The following is a 23,151-nucleotide window of genomic DNA, read 5'->3' on the forward strand; positions in this document are numbered from 1 at the left end:
GCAGAGAGGATCCGAGGGCAGCCCTAATCGGCCGCCGGAAGCCCTCGGTCTGAGACCTGGAATGTTTTCAGTGGATCACGTTAGCTTGGCCGAGCCTGTGAGTGAAGTAAGTGGGTGATCGGTACCTATTCTTTAAGGCCCATCGCAGGATGCAGCGGTCCCCCACCCACCCGAGCCGTGGAGGGGCTCGTCGTTAGTGGGGAGGCCGAGAGGCGCGGGAGAAGTTTTCTTCCCCCTCCATCTCTTCCTTCCCTCTGACCCGCCTGCCGGTTGTTGCTACATCTTGGCCCTGTCCTGGGACATGGCAACAGCCATAATAATGGTAAACGCACAGCAGTGCTTCTCAGACTTGAAAGCTGTAGAGGTCACCTGAGAGCTTAAGATGCCCCTTCCCATGCAGGAGGACTAAGTTGAGGGCCTGAGTTGTGCATTTCTAACCAACTTCCGGCGGTGATCTTGCTGCTGGTCTGCAGACCATGCTTTGAATAAAGGAGGTAAATCATAGCTCTTGGGTGCCCGCCCTACTTCCTCAACCAGCCCCTGTGCCTTTGTGAGCATCGTCTCCCTAACCATCACAAGAGACACGATGATTTCCATTTTGCTTGTGAAAAGTCAAAGCCCCAGAAACCGCAGGTAACTTGCCCCCAAGGTCACACAGCTGGGAGGCCGCTGAGCCAGGCCAGGCCCTCTGGGCCAGAGCCACCTTGGAAAGGATGCTGGTGGGGAAGCCGTTTTCTACTGAACGGTGTCCACGGTCCAAAAGCCACAGGAGGCTTTTCAAGGCAGCCAAGTCGGATGTAAATCAGGGAGAGCCCAGGGCCAGCCAAGCAGCGCTGACAGCAGGGCGGCCTGAGGCAGTGTGTCAGGATCAGGTCTGAAGTGGGTCTTGCTGCCTGGTGTGATGAGCCATCCGGGGATGCTCCCAGCTCCTGGAAGACCAGTGTGGGGCCTGCCAGAACCCAAGAAGGCTCCTTGTCAGTCTTACAGCCTCGTTATTTAGATGAATCCCAGGGTGGAGGGCTGGCCGGAAGCATAGGCACTGGAAGGGCTGTGAGCTGGGACCTGGTGCGTCATTGTTTAAATACTGGTTCATCCTTGCAACTGGGGATCTGATGGAGGGCTGAGGTTGCTGAGATCTTCTGCGTGGCTGGGGCTTTATTTTTGCACCCGGCACCTGCCCCAGGCGATTGGGAAGAGAACAGATTTTGAGTTTGGGTCCTCACAATGTGGTCACAGGATGCACAGTCACGTCATCACCTGGGAATTTGTTAGAAGGTAGAATCTTGAGCCTCACCCCAGACCTGCTGACTCAGACCCTGGGGGTGGGGCCCAGCACTCTGGTTTAACAAAGCCCTCAAGGCTTAACTCTGAGAACGGCTGATTTCTCCATCTCAGGCCAAATGCCCAGGAGTCAGGGAGGGTCAGTCCTACCCTTTGCTGCACATTCTTGGTAGCCAGAGTACCAGGGTTGCAGGGGGACTTCAGATTCATTTCATCTGTGCCCCACTTTTCTGATGACCTGAATGTAAAATAAAGGGGCATGCACAAAGTTATACAGCACATCTGAGACAGGGCGTAGGCCGGGATTCTTAGAGTTACAAGTTGCAGAAATCACTTGAAACTAACTTGAAGAATAAGGAAGAGGAGGAGGAGGAGGAGGAGGAGGAGGAGGAGGAGGAGAGGAAGAAGAAGAAGAAGAAGAAGAAGAAGAAGAAGAAGAAGAAGAAAGAAAGAATGTAAAGAAAAAGAAGAAAGAATATAAAGAAGAAGAAAAGAAGAGGAAGAAGAATGTAAAGAAGAAAGAATGTAGAGGAGGAGGAGGAGGAGGAGGAGGAGAAGAAGAAGAAGAAGAAGAAGAAGAAGAAGGGGAAGAGGAGGGGGAGGAGGAGGACGAGGAGGAGAAGGAGAAGAAGAAGAAGAAGGGGAGGAGGAGGAGGGGGAGGAGGAGGAGAAGGAGAAGAAAAGAAGAAGAAGAAGAAGAAGAAGAAGAAGAAGAAGAAGAAGAAGAAAAGAGAAGAAAGAATGTAAAGAAGAGGAAGAAGAAAGAATGTAAAAGAGAAAGAACATTTACTGACTCTTAATTGAAAAGCCCCGGGTCATACTTCAGGCATGGCGGGCGGGATCCAGGTCTTTGGACCTCCGTTTCTTTCTCTCCATTCCTAGGCTTCTGTGTTGGCTTCATTCTCCTTGGGCTACCCTCAACTGCATAGGATACCTCCTGTCCCAGCATAGCCGTCTCAGCCTAGAAAGAGCCTTTTTCCACCCCCTCTTTTTTTAAGAGAGTGTGGGAGGAGGGGAAAGGGGCAGAGGAAGAGAAAGAATCTTAAGCAGGCTCCATACTCAGTATGGAGTCTGATGCCGGGCTTGATCCCTCAACCCTGGGATCATGACCTGAGCTGATATCAAGAGTCAGACACTCAACTGAATGAGCCACCCAGGGGCCCCGACAGAGCCTTCTTTTTTCACGATATTTTTAGCACAAGCCCCTGTCATCACTCTCATTGTCCACGCTTGGTCAAGCCCTTATCCTTGAGCCAGTTGTCACGGCCTCTCTGGTTGGCTAGGCCTGGCTCACATGCCCACCCAGAGCCCTATGGGCTGAGAGTAGGTGTGCATCGTTCTCCAGGTGGAAGAGATGTGAGGCTGTCCCCAGAAGAAGGGTCATGGGTGCCAGGAGGCTGTCCCCACAGGAACTTAGTGCCACTCTTTTCCTCCTCCTCCTGAGCTGGGCTGCCCTCAAGCAACTGCAATGGTCTCACACCAGATAGAATTATACCCCTTCTTCTGGTTCCCTTAATATTATGCTTATAACTGTGCGTTAAACATGCTTCTTCATCTTTCCCCCTTTCCCTCTTCCCTTGCTGTCAGGATGGCAGGTTACATGCGCCACAGCACCTACACCTGTGGTAGGCATCACTAATCTACCCCAGCCTTCGCGATGCCATGGGAAGCCTCCGAGGCATTGTGTCACATGTTGGCCCTTTCTGTGGGGTTCTGGGCTCCATGACAGCGGGGACCTCAGCTGTCTTGCTCATTGCTGTGTTCCCAGTGCCTAAAGCAGTGCCTGGCCCATAGTAGGTGCTCCATGATTTTTAAAAATGTATTTTATTTTTAAGTAATCTCTATACACGACATGGGGCTCGAGATCAACCCAGAGATCAAGAGTTGCATGCTCTACCGAATGAGGCAGCCAGGGACCCCTTAATAAATTATTGACTGAATATTCTTACCCCACAGGGCCTTGAACACAGTGGGCACCCACGTGAGCCCATGGGGGCCCTGACGTAGCAATGAAGTTGTGTAATTTGGGGGACCGGGAACTCCATAGACTGCTGGGGCCATGTTTCTGTCAGGAAGGGGCTCCAAGGGCAGGGCCTGAGGCATGGTGAGGAAAGACTTGCCCACCCTGCGGCCTCTTCTGCCCTCCCACCATCCCCCCTTTCCTTCTCTACCCTTCATTTACATGTTCACTTAAATGTGAGATCTTAGTTGATAAGAAGCCATTTCCTGGTTTTCTGCATTTTTATATTCTAGGAAACCAGGGAGCTTTCCAGCACTGCTCTGCTGGTAGAGTGAGAGGGAGAGGTGATCCTCCCCCATTTGCATTTTTCCCTAAGCTGAGTTCCAAAGAACAGGAGGTGTTCTATTAAAAAAAAAAAAAAAAAAAAAAAAGCCTTCTGGGGTCAATCACATTTGGGGACTGTTTGGCTCAGCAAAGTTCAGATTTCCTTGGCACCATGATTCTCAGAGTCTCTAGCCAGTCGATGAGTTACCATATTCTCCCAAGAATCTGGGGCCCCCAGGGCCTCCTCAGCCCCTCTGTCTTGCCTTATCACGTCTCTGTGCTCACAGGGAACAGCCATTCACAGAGCTGGGCCCATGGCTAGGCCCGGGGCTCCCAGGGATGTAGGCTGCTGGGTAGGGACAGGGCCCCAGTGGCTCTTGCTGCTGACAGTTTGAAGGGCCCTGCATCCAGGAGATGTGTGTGTGTGTGTGTGTGTGTGTGTGTGTGTGTGTGTGTGTGTGTGTGTGAGAGAGAGAGAGAGAGAGAGAGAGAGAGAGAGAGAGCGAGCATGTGCGTGTATGCATGAGTGTCTGAGCCCCTGATTTTCCCAGCCCTGGCCCCACTGGTGTTGATCTGGCCCCTCCCAGCATGTATGAGTTGGTCACACATGGAAGAAGGCTCTGGGTGTCGTGTAAGCCACAACCTGACCAGATCTTCTCTTCTTTCCTTCTTTGCTTCCTCTCGTAATAGGTCCAGAACAACAGCCCTTTCCGAGGAGCCTCCAAAACGTAAGTGGCCTTTGACCTTCTCATGGCATTGGTGTCTCACCGACATGGGGCACTCAGGATCTCAGTGTCTTCTCCAGGCTCTAGGAGAAGGAAACAGAACCCCTAGGGCTCCAGGACCTCGTCCACGCGTCACCTCCGGGCTGTGGGTTTATGGCCCAGGTTGGCCGCCTGCATGCCTACTGTGCCAGGGAGGTAGCCCTACAAATGCTGAGCACTGATTTTGGAGTCTGGCCTGGACCCCATTACTGGCTCTGCCAGCGAGTGGTAATGGGGAATTGTGAGGATTGAGGTCGGGCACATGTAAAAGGGTGAGATGCTTGGCTCCCAGCACAGCTAGGATGCTCCAGGACTTGGGGCTGGTGTCCCGACTGTCTCTTCATTAAACTTTTTATTTTTATAAAATTGGAAACCCTCAGAAAAGTTGCAAGGATAATACGGTGACCTCCTGTATACCTTTCACTTAGATTTTCCCATTGTTAACATTTGCTATGTTTGCTTCATCTCTATATATATGCTATAAAAATAGTCACGTTAATATTCTTTTTTTTTTTTTATTTGCTGACTCATTAGGAAATAAATTGCAGGCATGATGCCCCTTTACCCCTAATACTTCATATGTATTTCGTAAGAGCAAGGCCACTCATTCTCTTATATAAGCACATGCAATTATCAACCCCAGGACATTTAACATTGACACAATTCTGTTATCTAATCTACAGACCTTAATGACATTTTGCTGACTGTCTCATATTTACAGAAGCTGCCCCCCCACTGCGCACCCCCCCCCCCCCGCCCCAGTTCAGGATCACAGTGTTTTTAAAAGGGGTTTAATGGGGCAGGAACCTGACTTTCCTGCAGATGACTTCTTTACCTTGGTTTAAAACATCCTTACTATTGGGGCTTTCAAAGCTTTTTCATTATGACATTCAGTAAGAAATAGATTTACAGCAGGATGCCACTGAGCTCCCATGTACACACACAGATGAAAGTGAAACCAGCCTCATGGATAACTCACATCCTCACCCTCTTTAGGGCTCTGTTGTATTCCGTTCTCTTTTATAAAAATGATAGTCCTGACCCTTTAAGTTGATTTCATGGCCCATTGGTAGACTCTGCTCTGGAATTTGAACACCCTGGCTTCTTGGGCAGAAATTTCTCTTGGGGGTGGAAGGGGGGAGGGGAAGAAGGTAGTGCCCTGGCCAAGCTCCCACTGGTCCCGAGTTGGAGTTTGGTAGATTTGGGGTCCCCTAGGAAGCCAGGACTAGGAGAAAGATCCTGAGGACCCTGGCCCACCGCTGCCCGTGGTAGACCTTATTCCATCCCTGTAATCCACTCCCCACCCCCTGCTAGGCCACCTCACCTTCTGGAGACTTGTTCTTTATGCTGTGACATCAGACATGGAAAATCAGGCAGGTGTATCTCTGGGGGCTCAGGACACCTCCCTGGCCAGCTGCTGAGTGGGAATGGAAACGTTCCCATCCATGTCAGCCTCCAGAGTCATTGCCATATTTGTCACAAACGTCAATAAGAATTATCGTGAACATTTATTGAACTCTTTAACAGCATGCTCGATATGGCATCGAGAGGTTTAATGCATAGGAGCTCATTTTATCCTACAATGGTCTTAGGATGTGGATGTTGTTGTTCTTTTTGTAAAAATGACAGATACATTTGCTGAACATTTACTCTGTATCAGGTACTGCTAGGCACTTTATGGACTCCTGCAGTCTTCAAAGTAACCCTCATGAGTTAGATAATTAGCTCCATTGTACAGATGCAGAAACTGAGGTGCAGAGAGGTGAATTGACTCCCCCCCCCAAGGTCACACAGCTAGGAAGGATTTGAACCCCAGGTTTTTGACCCCGGTATCCACACCATCCAGCACTGCTCTCCCCTCCCCACTGGGCTTGAAGCCGACTCCCAGTCTGGTCCCTTCCCAAGGCCTTGCACTGGTTAATGAGTAGCCCCGGGGCAGCCTGGAAGCCAGATGCCTGTGGCTACAAAGCTGGAGTTTGAGTTCTGCTTCCAGATAAAGAGACTTGTGCAAGGGGCCCAGCCCCCATCTGGTCTGGTGGCTTTATAGGCAACAAAGGGTCACCGTTCCTCTCCTCCAAGGTTTGCTGATCCATCCACACTTGGTGGGAACCCATTTCACAGGAGAGCCAGTGGAGGCTGAGAAGCGGGTTTGCTCTCAGGTCTGTGTGACGCCTCCTCCACGCTGCCCTCTAAGTTTTCTCTTTATGGAAGGGCTCCTTGGCCTTCTGACATGGCAGGCAGCAGGATCTGGAGGGAGGGTGTTGTCAGGGAACAGAAACTGTCATCTCTGAAGCTGGAGCCCCACCTGGCACGAAGGTGTGTGGCTCTCCTCCCTGAGGCCTCCAGGTTCCCATCTGAGGACGGGTGATAATCACTACTCACTAGCCCCTCACAGGGTGTGCACGGCTGGGAGATGATTGAGGTATGGAGGATTTTCAGTTGTTCAGCAGACTGAGTTATTAAGGAGCCAGCCAAAAAAAATCATTCCTGACAGGCACCACCCATCTGGTGGAAAGTCCGTGGAGCTGGAGAGTCAGATAGTCCTGGATCCAAATCCTGTCTCGGTCCTTTGCCAGCTGTGTGACCTCGGGAGGGGAGTCCCTGAACTCCTCAGAGCCTCAGCTTCCCCACCTGTAAAATGGAGCAATAAATGCCCCCAAGAGGATTGGAAAGACAGGCAGCCTTTCCTGTGATGACCCCTTTGTCGTCACAGTGGAGGTTTGAAGTCAACAGGCCTAACAGTCAGTCCCAAGCACCCTAGTACATGTTCTAATTTCAGCTCCCTGGACAGATCCCCAGGAGCCACCCGCCCTTAACCTGCCTCAGCTGAAAATCCGATCCACCCTTGGGGTGTCTGTGGTAACCTTAGCCGGAGGGGAATCCTCTCTGGGCTTGCCGTAAGAATTCCCAGAGGGCTTTCTCCCTCACCCTGTCCCCTCCCCCCCCCAACCCCTCCAGGTTGTAAACTCCAGCAGACCTGTGACCCCTCATCACCCCCTCCCTGGAGGGGCCCAGGCAGTGAGAAAATGGTATTCACTGTTTGTCCTGATTATAAAAGTGACACATTTTTAAAAAGTTGAGATATATGTGACATACAACATTCTGTAAGGTTTTTTTTTTTTTTTTGAATGTTTATTTGTTTTTAGAGAGAGAGAGACACAGAGCATGAGCTAGGGAGGGGCAGAGGAAGGGAGGGAGACACAGAATCCTAAACAGGCTCCAGGCTCTGAGCTGTCAGCACAGAGCCAGACACGGGGCTTGAACGCACAAACCGTGAGATCATGACCTGAGCCGAAATCGGACTTAACCAGATGAGCCACCCAGGTGCCCCACAACATTCTATAAGTTTTAAGGTGTTAAAACGTTTTGATTTGATACATTTATACTGCAACATGTTTGTCACTTTACATTAGCCATTCTATTGGGCCACATAATTATCATTTCTTCTAGGAGAGAGAGAGAAGGCACATGAGCAGGGCTGAGGGGCAGAGGGAGAGAGAGAATCTTGTTTATTTTATTTTTTAATTTAATTTAATTTAATTTAATTTAATTTAATTTAATTTTATTTTATCTTTTACTTTAAGAGAGAGCACATACAGGAGCGGGGGAGAGGAGCAGAGAGAGAGAGAGAGAATCTTTTTTTTTTTTTTTTGAGAGAGCAAGCGTGAGTGGGGGAAGGGCAGAGAGAGAGAGGGGGACAGAGGATCTGAAGCAGCCTCTGCACTGACAGTGGTGAGCCCGATGTGGGGCTCGAACTCAGAAACCATGAGTTCTTGACTTTAGCGGGAGTTGGATGTTTAACCGACTGAGCCACCCAGGTGACCCAAATTTTTGTTTTTATTTTAATTTTTTAAATTTTTTTGAGAGACTGAGAAAGACAGACTGTGAGCAAGGGAGGGGCAGAGAGAGAGGGAGACACAGAATCTGAAGCAGGCTCCAGGCTCCGAGCTATCAGCACAGAGCCCGACGCGGGGCTTGAACCCATGAACCGTGAGATCATGACCTGAGCCGAAGCAGGACGCTCAACACTCTGAGCCACCCACGTGCCCCACCCCCCTTTTTTTTCTATTTTATTTTTTCAACGTTTATTTATTTTTGGGACAGAGAGAGACAGAGCATGAACAGGGGAGGAGCAGAGAGAGAGGGAGACACAGAATCGGAAACAGGCTCCAGGCTCTGAGCCATCAGCAGAGCCTGATGCGGGGCTCGAACTCACGGACCGCGAGATCGTGACCTGGCTGAAGTCGGACGCTTAACCGACTGCGCCACCCAGGCGCCCCTTTTTTCTATTTTAGAGAGAGAGCACACACGGGCGCATGCTCGAGCTTGTGAGCAGGGGTGAGGGGCAGAAGGGGAGAGAGACAACCTTACGCAAGCTTCACACCCAGCAGGGAGCGTGACTCTGGGGCTCAATCTCAAGTCCTTGAGCTGAAATCAGGAGTCAGACCCACTGAGCCCACTGAGCCACCCAGGCGCCTCAGTAATGTATTTTTAATACAGAAAATTTGGAGAGCACAGAGGAGTCAAAAGAAGAAAATGTAATTTATCTCTGTTCCCGCCGTCCAAACATAACCATCTAACAGTGCATTTATAAACGTGTGGGTAAATATACATTATTTAAATGTTTCCTTTTCAAGTTGAATTCACAGTGTAGCAATGTTTGGGAGCCAACTTCCCGCCCCCGCCCCTTAACATATTTCTAAGCGTTTTTCTGGGTCTTTGGTCTTCTAAGTCAGGGTCAGCAGGGTTTTTTTTCAAAGGGTTAGATCGGATGTATTTTGGGCTTCGGGGCCATGTGGTTTTGCCTCCACTGATCTCAGTGGAGTTTGTCCTGCCTCTGCGGTTGTAGCCAGAATGCAGTCTTAGACGATATGCAAATGAGCAGGTGTAGTTCTATGCTAATAAAACTTTATTTACAAAAAATAACCTGCTAGATTTGGCCCAGGAGCTGAGGTTTGCTGACCCCCCCCCCCCTTTCTTAATTTGTTCTGATTTGTTTGAAGAAACCATCATTTATTTAATTAATCCCCTAGTGATGAGAGATTGGCCGTTTGTAGTTTCTCTTTCATGTAAACCACTCTGCTGTGAACATCTTTTTTTTTCTTTCTATTTTTAATTGTGGTAAAATATACATAACATAAAATTAACCATCTTAACCATTTTTACGTCTACAGTATAGTAGTGTTCAGTATATTCACATTGTTGGGCAACCAATCTCTAGAACTGTTTTCATCTTGCCAAACTGAAGGCAGTGAACATCTCTGAGTGGGCATCTTTACACATTGGTCTGTTTCAGAAAATTGGAATTGCTATCCTAAGCTGGGGGTGCATTTTTACAGTGCTGGGCACATGTTGCCGCATCATTGATGCTGAGAGATTGCCCCAATTTAAGCTTTTGCCTATCAGCGGTGACAGCGTAGAGGCATCAGGCGGGAGCGGTTCCCCCTCCCTGGGGAGCCGCTGCCTTCAGGCCTTTAGGGAGCAGTGGATTTAAAACAACTCATCCCAGAGAAACAGCTTCAGCGTGTGAGCCTTCCTCTGTTGGGGAAGAAAAGAAAAATTCAATAAACAAGGTATGCTATGAATACTGGACCAGACTCAGAGGTTGATCAATATACCCTTTAGAGAGAGGGGAGGTATGGGGCTCCTGGGTGGCCCAGTCGGCTAAGTGTCCGACTTCAGCTCAGGTCACGATCTCGCAGTTCGTGGGTTCGAGCCCCGCGTCGGGCTCTGTACTGACAGCTCAGAGCCTGGAGCCTGTTTCAGATTCTGTGTCTCCCTTTCTCTCTGACCCACCTGTTCATGCTCTATCTCTCTGTGTCTCAAAAATAAATAAACGTTAAAAAAAAAATTTTTTTTTTTAAAAAGAGAGAGGGGAGGTGTGGTTAAGACCTCAGTTCAGGTGTCCAGTGACTCTGGGTGTAAATGCAATTTGGCCTCGACCTTGCTGTGTGACCCAGGGCATGTCACTTAACCTCTCTGGGGCCTAGAGTCCTCTCAAAATAGACCTGATGTAGAATGATGTAGAGGCTCTTCTCTCTGGTTGGAAGATCATGGAAGAGAAACTATGAAAGTTCTTAGCACAGTGACTGCACGTAGACATATACAGGCAATAATAGTATGTGCAGCCCTTTGCTGTTCTCAGAAAGGTTTTCCATCTGTAATACTTGCATTATTTTATAGCGTAGTTATTACTGTCCCCGTGTAACAGGTGAGAAATTTGAGGCTCAAGAAGGCAATGGCCACCTCGAGGTCAGCCATGTGTCAGGACAGGGAGCCACGTCTTAGGCTTATAGTCGGTCCCATACAGCAGCTGCTGGGAGCTGGGGCCTCTGGACCACCAGGGTGAGCAGGAGCCTCCTCTTTGGGCCTCACCTATGCTGGGAAAGCTTGGGCCTCAGGTGGAGGGAGAGAGGATTCCTTGGTTTATTTCCCTGTCTTGGCTCTTAGCACCAACTGGGGTCAGATGAGGGTTTTTTCAAGGAGAGATGTTATGATTCTAACATGTGGGGATTTTTCCCCCCACACCACCGAGTGATTCTCCAGCACTTGCTGGAGGTCCTGCCTTTAAACTGGCTTCTGACACTATCTCCCTGGAGACAGCTTCAGATTCTGCAGGTTAATGATTCCGTCCTCCCAGGCCGCCTCCTGCCCCCACTCCCACCCTATACCTGTGCTTTCGACCAACCGGCTATAAATCGGAGGTTCCTACAACCTCCTCCTTGGGTTTGATTAATTTGCTCGCAGAACCCAGAGAAACATTTTATTTACCAGATTAGCGGCCTGTTTATTAAAGGACATAACTCAGCAACAGCCAAACAGGCACATGGAAGAGACGCGTGGGGCAGTATCTGGGGAAGGGGCGCCGAGTTTCCATGCTCTCTCCAGTGCCTCTCTCCCCAACTCTCCATGTGTTCACCAGTCTGGAAGCTCTCCGAACCCCGTCCTTTTAAATTTTTATGGAGGCTTCAAAAATAAAACAAAATAAAATAAAAATAAATTTTTATGGAGGCTTCATTACTTAAGCGCGATGGATTAAATCATTGGCCGTTTGGTGATTGAACTCTATCTCCAGCCCCTGTCCTTTCCGTGGAGGTCAGGGGGTGGGGACTGAAACTTCCAACCCCCTCATCCCTCCTTGGATTCTCCTAGCAACCAGCCCCCATCCTTAGGTACTTTCTAGAATCACTCGTTAACATAACAAAAGACACCTTTATCACTTTCCTCACTTGGGAAATTACAAGGATTTTAGGAGCTCTGCCAGCTTTGGGGGGGCAAGACCAAATATATATATTTATTAAAAATCTCAGTATCACAGTTTTTTGTTTGTTTTTTCCAGAAACTGGCAGGGCATTTCAGAGAGCAGAGCTGCCCGCCGACGTGAAACCTGAGTGGGGTTTCTGGGAGGTATTCCCATTTGTTAGTCTGTTCTCAGCCTGCAGATAAGAAGTCCAGAAACCCAGGCTCCCAAAAGCAGGAGCCTCCTGGATTCCTAAGGCTGCAGACAGCCTCGGGTTGGGAGGGGCTGGCTCCCTGAGGCACCCCTGAAGGAGGGTACCCTGAGTCAGTATTCAGACCCAGCCTCCCAAAGGGTTCCCCGTGGCACCACCTTTATCTACCCATGTCCCCGCCAACTTGCTGGGGGACCTTGGACGAGTCACTTGCCTTCTCTGGGCCCTCTTTTTCCTCATGCGTAGAACAAGGGTCCGGAATCATTTTCCCAGGGAGCTCGTGGGATAGCAGTGCCCAGCTTTGGACATGAATCTCAGCTCTGTCATTTAGGAGCCAGTGCCTACTGTGATGGTCTCCTTCCCTAGGCTGGGTGATCTCTATAAAGCAGACATCGGTGCTCATGCCCCGTAGGGTCTACCGCGTGCTTAAGGGCTGGCCCCTACCCCCAGCCTGGCAGCTTGGTGGCACACCGTCTGTAGTGGCTTTTGCATAATAGGTTTTTCACCCCTATGCCTATGCCTTCATCCCTAGGAGTAGCCAGAGGCAGAGTTTGTTGGTTTTTTTTTAATACTTATTTTTTTGAGAGGTGGGGCAGACGCTTGAGTCGGGGAGGGGCGGAGAGGGGGACACAGAGGATCTGAAGCAGGCTCTGCACTGACAGCAGAGAGCCCGATGCTCAACTCAGGAACCATGAGATCATGACCTGAGCTGAAATCTGACTCTTAACCCACCGAGCCCCCCCAGGGTCCCCCTGCCGGAGGCAGTTTTGAATGGCTCCTCTGCTCCTCATCCCAGCCCAGCTTAGCTCCCCCATGACGTTGCACACGTGTTCTCTGACCCCCAGATTTCTCCACATTCCTTTCATCACCCCTGAGCTCTTGCTCTGTGGGCCCCATCTGCTCTGCTGTGTTGTGACCAGGCCATGCCTCCCTCCCTACCTCTTGCCACAGTGAGGGGGTCATCGTTCTGATTTATGTTTTCAGGTCGAGTTCTCCTGTGGCCTTCTGTTTGATTCCTTCCTAGTCTTTTCTTGGTTTCCTGCCTGTCCCGACCGTGTCCCCAACATGAGAGCTTTCCTTGTTTTTTTGTTTTTTTAATTTTAATTTTAATTTTTTTTTATTTTAGAGAGAGGGCGTGCAATGGGGGGGGTAGAGGGAGGGAGGGAGAGAATCTTTTTTTTTTTAATTTTTTTTTTTAACGTTTATTTATTTTTGAGACAGAGAGAGAGACAGAGCATGAACGGGGGAGGGTCAGAGAGAGGGATACACAGAATCTGAAACAGGCTCCAGGCTCTGAGCTGTCAGCACAGAGCCCGACATGGGGCTCGAACTCACGGATCGCGAGATCATGACCTGAGCCAAAGTCGGCCGCTCAACCGACTGAGCCACCCAGGAGCCCCTTTTTTTTTAAGTTTATTTATTTTGAGAGAGAGTAGGGGAGGGGGAGAGAGAGAATCCCAAGCAGGCTCCATGCTCATAGTGCAGAGCCTGACATGGGGCTCAAACCTACCAACCTCGAGATCATGACCTGAGCTAAAATCAAGTCAGATGCTCAATGGACTGACCCATCCAGGCACCCCATGAGAGCTTTCTCTTGTCTATTAGGTTGCTGAGGCCGAGAGAGAAATCATGCTTGTTTGTTTTTAATTTTTTTTAATGTTTATTTTTGAGAGGGAAAGAGACAGATCACGAGCATGGTGGGGGGGGGGGTGCAGAGAGAGGGGACACAGAATCCGAAGCAGACTCCAGGCTCTGAGCTGTCAGCACAGAGCCCGATGCGGGGCCCGAACCCACAAACCATGAGATCATGACCTGACCCAAAGTCGGACGCTCAACCAACTGAGCCACAGAGCACCCCCCGCCCCCACCCCGCCCAAGGCCATGTTTTAATAAGGACTGTAAGGCTGGCTCCTGATCTGTGGGAAGGATGCCATGATCGATTAGGAATGTCTGTCGGGAGATCAGGATAGGTGGATGTGGTATTCAGGGCATCTGTGAGGTAAGGACTATAGGACATCTTTGGGATCAGACACCTGCCCTAGAAAAACTATGGAAACAGGGAAGAGGTGAGAGGAGCAGGTACCAGGTGAGAAGCTTCCTCTGAGTGGGAAGAAAGAAAGCAACATTCCTGTGGGAGGATGTGACCCTTACAGTCCCAGGGTATTTCATTTGTACTCGGGTTGAAGTTTTCAGTCCAGACGGCCCAAGTATTTGATCCCTTTTATTTCCTGGGTGTCACATTTTATGCTGGATTCCGGGGGCAGGGAGGAGGGTGGTGGTGATAACAGGGATCCCTCCAGACACTCTGAATAAGGTTGCTAGATAAAATACTGGGCGTCCAGTTGAAGTAGAAATTCAGATATACGGTGAGTCATGTTCTTAGCGAAGGATGTCCTCTCTGCGGTCTCTGTCCACCCGGCCGTCTTACCTCTGCAACGTCATTGATTCAGGCCGTTCCGGCAAACCGGGTTGAACCGCTTCTTGAAGTTGCGGACGGTCCCCGTGAGCTGGTTGCAGCTGCTCTCGCCCCAGCCCTGGCCCTCTTGGCGGTGAGTCTCTGAGACGTTGCCGCCTTGGGCACCTGCGTCCTCATCCAGGCACCCGAAGGGTCAGCCCGGTGGACTTACGAGGTCTGGTTTTGACGTGGAGATGCTTACTGGGCCCCAGTGACACCCCAGAACTTTACAGTCGTTTCCTCATCTGAGCCATGAGACCTGTGTCAAAGTCCTGATGTTCTCTGTTTCACAGGTGGAAAAGCCGGGGTCGGAGGGGTGCCTGGGGATGTTGCTGCAGCCACACAGACAGAGTAGGAGACAGGAATGGTGCGCTTCTAGTCCAGGCCCGGGCTGCCCGCCCTGCCCTCCTTCCACAGGGTGCTGCCCAGTGGGAGCCTGCTGCTCTCTTCTGGACTATTCCCTCCAGACCTTCTCCTGTCCTGTGAGGATCTCACAGCTGAATGAGTAGAGTCACTTACTTAGGATTCATCTGTTCATTCACATGGTGAGCATTCGTGGAACACCTGCTGTATACCAGGCAGAGTGCTGGGCAGTGGGGATAGAATGAGGAACAAGGCCGGAAGGAAGATCACAAAAACACTTTGGTTGCAAAGCGGAACAGGGGTTCCAGAATGCAGTCCGTGTGCGTAACCAGGTCTTGTCTCTGGGTGGAGGAGAGAAGCGGGCCACTTCTCCCGCAGCCGTCTGCCTCCACCCTCCTGTCCGTCCGTCCTTGTGATGAGCCTTCTGAGGCTCAGAGAAGTGCACCGACGTGCCCAAGGTCACACGGCACCTTGAGACCTAGTGCCTGCACTCCTCCCGTAACCATCCTTTTGGCCCTGGTCTGCAGCTTCCTGGCCGTGTGACCTCTGGCCAGTCCCACCTGCCAGGGCTTCAGTTACCCCACCTGGAAAAGGGGGACCGTGTGCCCACCAGGCTAACTGGTGACGAGGAGAAAGTAGTTTGGTATATCGAAAAGCTTGACGCAAATAGGTCTTATGAATGTGTGTTATTAATTTTAAATGGTCGTATTGAAGTGCTTTCAGGGGTGACTTAGTCACATTAAATAGTCCAGACACCCAGGAATGTCTCATCTGAAAAGAAACAAAACTAGAAAAGCTGCAGTTCTGGAAGGCCCCTGGGGCCGAGGCGGCTTCTAGGTACTGACTCCCATACATCTCTGGCCTCGTCTGGGATCCCAGCTTGATCCCCATGTGGCCGGGCCTGAAAGCTTTGTGGCTGCAGACTGGGCATGCGGCGTGCTTCTGGGGAGAAAGGCCACCCCCAACTTCCTTAAAAAATTAATTTTATGGGGCACCTGAGAGGCTCAGTTGGTTAAGCGTCTGACTTCGGCTCAGGTCACGATCTTGTGGTTTGTGAGTTCCAGCCCTGCATCGGGCTCTCTGCTGTCTGCACAGAACCCACTTCAGATCCTCTGTCCCCCCCCCACCCCCCCCACCCCCGCCTTCTCTATTCTTCCCCTACTTGTGCTCCCTCCCTCTCTCTCTTAAAAATAAACATTAAACAAATTGATTGTATTTCATATCCATAAGCTATGTGACGGAGCTAGTGACACAAATATAAAGACACAGCGTCCATTTTTTAGAATCTTACAATCTAGTGAGATACGTATGAACCTATAAATTACATGAAAATTGAGTGTGAGCTTTCTCCTTGTGTCTTACCGAGGGACAGTTGGCATACATCATGCCAGGCCTGTGGCATGATGGTTTCATGGAACACGCTGGGAAGTGATCATCACAGGCTCTGTTGCCCTGCATCATCTCACGTAGATAACGGTAGCCCCCAACTCCGTGAGGTCACGGCGGGGCAGACCTTGTGTTTTCCTTTTGACATTTATGGTCCATTTGAGAAATTCATATATTTTCAAACCCCTTCCAGCCCCACTGAGTGGGGGAAAGGCCCAGACAAGAATCTTTGATGTCAGGGGAAGTTTGGGGAAAACCTGTAAGCATCTGAAACCCGAGAATTGAAAGTCTGTTCGTTCAGTCATCAAGAGACTTCTGGACTTCTCCCGCAGTGCGGGCCCTGGCTGTGCCCTGGAGACCCAGAGCCGAGCCTCACTCTGCCCAGCCTGGGAACCACCAGGCCAGTGAGGACACAAGTTGGCTGTGGTTGGTGGGGTCTCTGGAAGATGCTTTGGGCAACAGAGTTCAAAAAACTTGCCCAGAGGCCTCCAATGACAAAAGCATGCCAGGCAGGCGCTAGACAGGAAAGGCATCACCGGCCCTGAAAAGGGAAAGCCGGAAGTCTCTCCAGATGCTGCAAGTAGCTGGGCTTGGCTGGGGCTTGGCTGCGGTGTCTCGCTCTGGGGCAGAGGGCAGGGGAGAGGAGCTGGATGGGAGGTCTCGGCCGGTGACCCTGAATGCCCCGCCGAGTGGTTGGCCTTGATTCACTTTGGGGAGCCAGCCTGGGACCAGAAGTCCTTACGTACTGCTGCCAGGTGCCCCCTCAAAGGTAGCGACTATGCAGTTGTTTTGACCACTGGCTTCTGCTCAGGAAAACAAACAGCCCAGCCCAGCCCTCGCCCAAACAGGGCTGCGGGAGGATTGCGGGCGCTGCCAGAGGTCCCAAGAGGAAACCCACTCTAACGAGATGTCTAACCTAGTTTTGACGACTCACGTGGTTTGGGGAGCACGCGAAATGCCTTGGGAAGGGTTGGCGGTGAGCAGACTCGGCTGCCCATTTGACACAGAACACTGGACGAGGAGCTGTTTGTTTGGTTTTGGCCCCTGCGGCTTGTTGCTGCCTCTCCCTGCACTTAGTTGCAGGGTGCTAAGGAGGGGCGGAGTCCGTGTTACTGATGAACAGCTTGAAGTGAAAGGTGGCTGGTCTTCCGCATCCTGGGGCAGGCCGTTTCTCCTGAGAGCAAATCCCATCGTGCATAGAGGCACTTCCTCCTACCTTCCGTTGTGTAATTCCAGACGGCCCATTTTACAGATGGTGCAATTGAGGCCCCAAGGGGAAGTGACATTCCTGAGGTCACCGCTTACAGCTGACAAGTAACAGACTTAGGTTCCAACTAAAATCTTTTAAGGTGACGCAGCACAGGCAAAAGTGGAACTAGGCAGAGCGTATGTGGGGAACAGGGTCTTGCGGCGGGCAGTGCCTGTTGGGGAATTCAGAGAACAAAGCTAGAGAGGCCAGGGGGGTCCCTCCTCTCCACGGACAGCACGAGAGTGGAATTATGTAGAACTCAGCCATCTGGGGGTCAGCAGGAACCGATTGACCAAATAAATAGATGAGTCAATTAAAAAGGACGGATTTCTTGACTATTTATAGTTGTGGCCTAAATCTCAGCTATCCTTGTCCCCAAGGAGTAAAAGGAGACTTTTTCTGATCGGCCAGGCCATCTAAAGGGTGAATAAGCTGATTAAGTCCTGGGCTGCTGCAGGGGATGGGACACTGCAGGAGGGTCAGGGTGAGAGGAGCTCAGAGGAGGTGGGGGCAGGGATGATGCTCTTTGGACTCCGTCCTTTTCCTCCATCCACTTATTATTAGCCACACCCGCAGGTTTTAGCCACCTAATTGCTCTAGGTAGTATGAATTGAAATGGTTAACAGTTCTTCCTGGCCCGAGGGGGCCAGTATTTAGTCATCCCAGCACGTATACATAATTAAATGGGAAGGTCCTTGTAAAGCATTTAGCACAAAGCCTCAGCGATGTGGATGTTTTTGTTACTGCCATTTTTAAAAAATGTATTTGTTTATTCAGAGAGAGAGAGAGATTGGGAAAGAGAGGGAGAGCAGGGCAGGGGCAGGGAGAGGGGAAGAGAGAGAATCACAAGCAGGCTATGCGCTGTCAGCATGGAGCCCGACGCGGGGCTCAAACTCAAGAACTGTGAGATCATGACCTGAGCTGAAATCAAGAGTCAGACGCTCAACTGCCTAAGCCACCTAGGTGCCCCTGTTACTGCACTTTTGGAATTGAGACTGGCCCAGTACCCGTGATAGGGGCCCCCTCGGGAGACCTGGATCCTAATCCTAGCTGGTTCATTTGCAGAATGACATCCCCACCTCCTGCTGGCCTCAGTTTCCTCTGGTGTCAGGTGCAGAGGGGGACTTGCTGGTGTCAAAGGTCCTAGTCAGGAGATGCCCCAGGGCCCAGCGGTTGAGGACCCAGGATTCTGGAAGTGCCTGTGCCTCTCTGAGCCTCAGATGGGGTGAGATTCCTCATCTCATAGGGTGGTTGGTAAGGACTGGGTAAAAGTACTGCCCCCAAGTGCCAGGCACTGAGCTGGGCATATGCAGGGTCACTCAACCCAGGGAGTTCTGGAACTGGTGTGCAGTTGGAGGATTTTCCATACTTTTCAGGCGTTTAGAGTGTGCTTCTTGTTCTGTGAGAGTCTCTGAAAATGTTATGAAGTCTTACTACCTTTGCGTTGATTATAGGAGGAAAGCAAGCAGCAATAATCAGTGAGAAGTGATCTAAGCAAATAAAAATATTTAACATGATTAAAAAGTTACTAACCAACTTGGGGCACCTCGTGGCTCAGTCAGTTAAGCGTCCGACTTCAGCTCAGGTCATGATCTCACAGTTCGTGAGTTCGAGCCCTGAATTGGGCTCCACAGTGGCGGTGCTGAGCCTGCCTCTCTCTCTGCCCCTTCCTGGTGTTCTCTCTCTCTCTCTCTCTCTCACTCTCTCTCTCTCTCCCTCTCAAATATAAATAAACTTAAACAAAACTTAAAGTAGAAACTGAAAAATTACTAGCAGCTAGAATTATATCAAATGCCCAACATAGTGCCAGCTACAACTATTTTTTGTTTCCAGGACGTAAGAACAGCTGGAATTCGAACAATAGGTTGCCATGGCAATGATACACCCGGGTCCTCCTCATTGGCTGCCTCTAGGGAGGAGGCCCACCCTCTGTCCTAGAGCATCCTCTGACTGTGGGAGAAAGAAACTAGGATTACAGCTGAGCAATCTGTTCTGCCACGAGATGGACCGGGGATGGTCAGGGAAGGCTTCCTGGAGGAAGTATTTGAGGATCGAGAAGAGCAGGGATGTGCATTTCAGGGCCTGAAATGACCTGTGAAAATGCACCCACTGAGCCGTGAGAGCCCAGGGCTTCCCAGGCACTGATGTAGAGAGACAGTAAGTTCTATGACAAAGGACCCTCCTCTGGCTTTAATTCTGCTAGGGACATTCCCAATCGGTGGCATTTTTCTGGAGTATGCAGTCTCTGGGTACCTGGGCTGTGTTGGAAGGGGCATTGTGACCTCAGCAGATTTTCTGAGGTCTGTAGCCAGCGTGCTGGGCATCTTTTATACTCTCTCAGGCTCCATGAGAGGCCCGGTTTCCCAGTGTCTGGGGGAAGTCCACCTGTGTTCCTGTCTGCTTACAGGGCCTCTGTCCCCTTACAGAACCTTCCTGAGCTGCCTTCTGTGATTCAAGCCTGTGAGGTCCCCAACAGCTGCAGTTACCTAGGAAACGGTGTCCAGGGAGTCCACCCAGGAGAGGGAGCAGATGCTCTGACCTGAGTGGTCCTTCAGGGGACCTGGTGGGAACAAGAATCAATGCCTGCAGGAGCCTCTTGGCCCCTGGACTGACGGGAAGTAGATTGCCAGGTAAACAGGCAGGGCCTTCTCTTGGAGTCAAAGACCTTTGTGGGATTTGTGCATGTCCTGGGTCTGGGTAAGAGCTCCCCAAATAAGCTGGTCCTAGGCTTCCAAATAGTAGGAGCGGGCAAGGCAACCAGAGGCCTAGAACCTGAGTTGAAACACTAGAGACCAAAGCTCTTATGCCTAGGCCTCAATTTCCCCACCTGTAAAACGGGCATATTAGACCAGATGATGGTATTGAATTTCATGAACTAGTACACATTCAAAAAAACAATTGGGGTTGAAGACTGTAGTGGCCCATCCTTCTTGGGCTGGCAAACTTTTTGCCATAATTGCTGTGGTCTTGCCTTCTTACTAGCAGGCAGTTGCCTAAGATTCGCTCCAGCATGAATAATGTTTGCCCTCACGCACAACATCTTAATATGCACCTATCTGGGCACCTGGCCCCGTACTTAGTGATTTACCTGCATCAGCTCACATGATCACCCCTCTGCCCTGAGAGGATGATGCCATTATTGGTCACCTTTTACAGATGAGGAAACAGACCCAGTAGGGCTGCCCAGGGTCCCACAGCAGAGCCTTGGAGCTTCCTGGAAAGCCCCCTTCCCTTTTCAAGCCTCAGTCTCCTCTGTAAACTGGGCATTGGCGTCCGGGGCTGATCTGTCATTTGTTGATGGCTACTTAAGGGGTCTCAGGTACCCAGGGATTTCTAGCGAGGACCTTTGGGGTTTTGAGGCCCCTGGCAGTTGAGGGGGTTGTGGAATCTGATTTCTGTAGCTGCAGCCCAAGGTCCGCAGCTGTGCCTACCAGGAAGGAGGGAGGCTGCCTGGCCACTCTGCTCCAGTAGCTGGTCTGCATTTCCGCCATGGGCTGTTGGGTCCGCTCTGCAGCCCATTTCCCCGGCAGCGCCTGCCGCACACGTTTTGTCTGCTCTCAAGGTTGGGCCCCAGGCCCTGTAACTTCCACGTCCCCCGCCGCCCGTGGGCCAGAGGGGTACCGACACCACCTCGTGTGCTGGCCTGGCCGCCGGCTCCTCTGGGCATCTTCTGCCTGTCTGTGGGCAGCTGCCTGAGCTGCTCTCCCGACCCTACTCCGAGGCTAGGGACAGGAGGTGACAGGTTTCCGCATCTGTGCTCAGATCCCCAGGGAGCCACCAGCCCACAGGACCTACATCGTCCTAGTCAGCCAGTGTACTGAGAGTGTCCCCCAGGGACACTGGTTCCCCCCCACTGTGGAGGAGGAATGGAAGAGGAGGCAGGGGCGTTAGGGTGATGCCCCGCATCTCAGAACTGGCCGGCCTGCCTTTGAACCCTGGTCCTGGCTCTGCGAGGTGATCTGTCAGGTGTCCAGCAGACCTGGCACACAGGACGTGCCCAGCAGGACCTTGGCTGTGAGTCCAGGCTGTCACTGGTCTCAGGAAGAATATGCCTGCATTTGGTCGTTGTCCTGATAGCTCATGTTTTGTTCTGGCAGAGTCATCTGTACATATTAGCTCATTTAATCTCTCAGCAACCCGAAGAGGTAGGTACTATTACTGTCCTCATTCTACATTTGAGGAAACTGGGGTGCTGACAGGTGTATCTGTGGTGTGTATTTTCTTCTGGTGGACAGGTTGCCTTTGCAGAAGGAGAGGTGGCTGTGTGTGTGTCTGTGTGTGTGTGTGTGCACCTGCGCGTGGGACGGATGGTTGGGATACCGCCCTTGCAAGCTGTCAGGGTCTGCTGGTCACCGGGTTGAAACCACAGCCCAGAGAGGGGCAGGTCTTGCCTTGGTCAAGCAGTGGCCACTGGCCCAGCCAGGGCCTCACCAGGGTCTCCTGGGTCCTTGCCTGCGGTTGTTCCTTGGGTTTGGAGAGCTGGCATGTTAGGGACAGGTGCTTCTCCTGTTGGAAAGGCCCCACCCGTTGCCTCCACTTTAGGGAAAAAGTGACCCCCTGTGCCAGGGTGACAGGTGCGGGGAGGGGTTCCCAGGTCTCAGGTGATGTGCCCTACACTCTGCGTCTCTTTGGAGATGCTGACTGAGGCCTGCTCTGCTGGATTTTGCCCCCTGGGTGCTTGTCCCTCCAGGACCCCTACTCCACCAGCTCCCTGCCCCAGGAGCCCCAGATAATCCACCTGCCAGCCCCAACCTTTATTTCTCAAACGCCTTTTAACTTAAGAAGCCAGTAGAGGGAGTATTGCCTTGTCCTGGGTTCAAATTCTGTCACTTGCTCACTGGGTAACCTTGGCTCCACCATGTTTCATCTCTGAGCTTCAGTTTTCTTATCTGTAAAATGGGGACAAAAGTGCCCGTCCCCCGGGAGTACTGTAAGGAGCAGTGGCAAAAGGGAGTAGGAGAGCCTCTGGCAAACTATCATGGCAAACCATGTCTGGGCACCTGGTTACAGGGTAGTCCCTGGACTCAACTGGGGCTGGCAGACATGAAAGCCAGCCAGGCCCGGACCCCAGATGCTCATAGTCTGGCAGGGGAGACCGACAGTCCATGGGCACACACGTGTGCACAGCTGTGCACACTCGCATGCAGTTTCATCAGCCAGTAATAGTCTCTTTCATTGGTTGATTTTGTTTTACATGTTACCAGCACCTCCCAGTTTGTTAGCACCCACTATGCCTAACCTCACCCGGTTCTACTATTCACTCGGGGGGGTTGGTCTAATATCCTTGAAGATTCAGTTAGGAGGTCTGGGGAGGGGCCAGGCATCTGCATTTTCAGTCAGAGCCCCAGGCCGTGCTGAGGTTCAGGCACCTGGGATCTTCTAGCAACTCTGCTCAGGGGCCCAGAGACTTCAGCCCGGGACGGTTTTACAGATTAGGGGGCCCGCTTTACAGATGAAGAAACTGAGCTTTCCCAAGGAGAACTTTGAACTCTGTCTAGGGTGTCACAGTCTGAGCAAGAGCCCAGAACCAGGTGCATGGTGTGGTGACACAAGTCAGAGGAGGCGAGGGGAAAGAGTGGGGTGGACAGGAAGGGCTTCCTGGAGGAGGTGACTCTCGGGCCAGGTCTTCAGGGTGGGTGGGATCTACCTAAACATAAGAGAACTCACGGGCTCTCAAAGTGCAGGATTGAATGGGATAATGATGGAGAAAACAAGGAGGTCCTGGGACTCAGGCAGGACCAGAGGAGAGATAAGGTGGGGACTGGGGACAAGGGCAATGTCAAGTGTAAGGAGCTTTGGGTTCCTGATGGGGAAATACAGTGATTATTCTCCAAGCAGCCGGGAGCCACCAGTGATAGTTTTCGAGCTGAGGGCGACATGGTGGGCAGTGGGGGTTGCTGTTGCATGGTTGGCAACAG

The 23,151-nt window shown here is 51.2% G+C and overlaps 1 protein-coding gene across 4 annotated transcripts in view; it reads left to right on the forward strand.

Annotated features, from left to right (window-relative positions):
- The window catches only part of SLC6A6 (solute carrier family 6 member 6), an 88,886-nt gene that overhangs the window by 9,197 nt on the left and 56,538 nt on the right, over positions 1 to 23,151 (forward strand). For 3 of the 4 annotated variants that reach the window (XM_086697331.1, XM_086697334.1, XM_086697332.1), the window contains exon 2: positions 4,256 to 4,293. The exons of the other annotated variant lie outside the window; for it this stretch is intronic. The gene's annotated coding sequence lies outside the window, so the exon portion shown is untranslated. The remainder of the gene's footprint in view (positions 1 to 4,255; positions 4,294 to 23,151) is intronic. 4 annotated transcript variants of the gene reach the window in all.

This window comes from Puma concolor, chromosome A2, assembly GCF_028749965.1.
Source record: "Puma concolor isolate L17-30 chromosome A2, mPumCon1.1.hap2, whole genome shotgun sequence".
Lineage (NCBI taxonomy): Eukaryota > Metazoa > Chordata > Mammalia > Carnivora > Felidae > Puma > Puma concolor.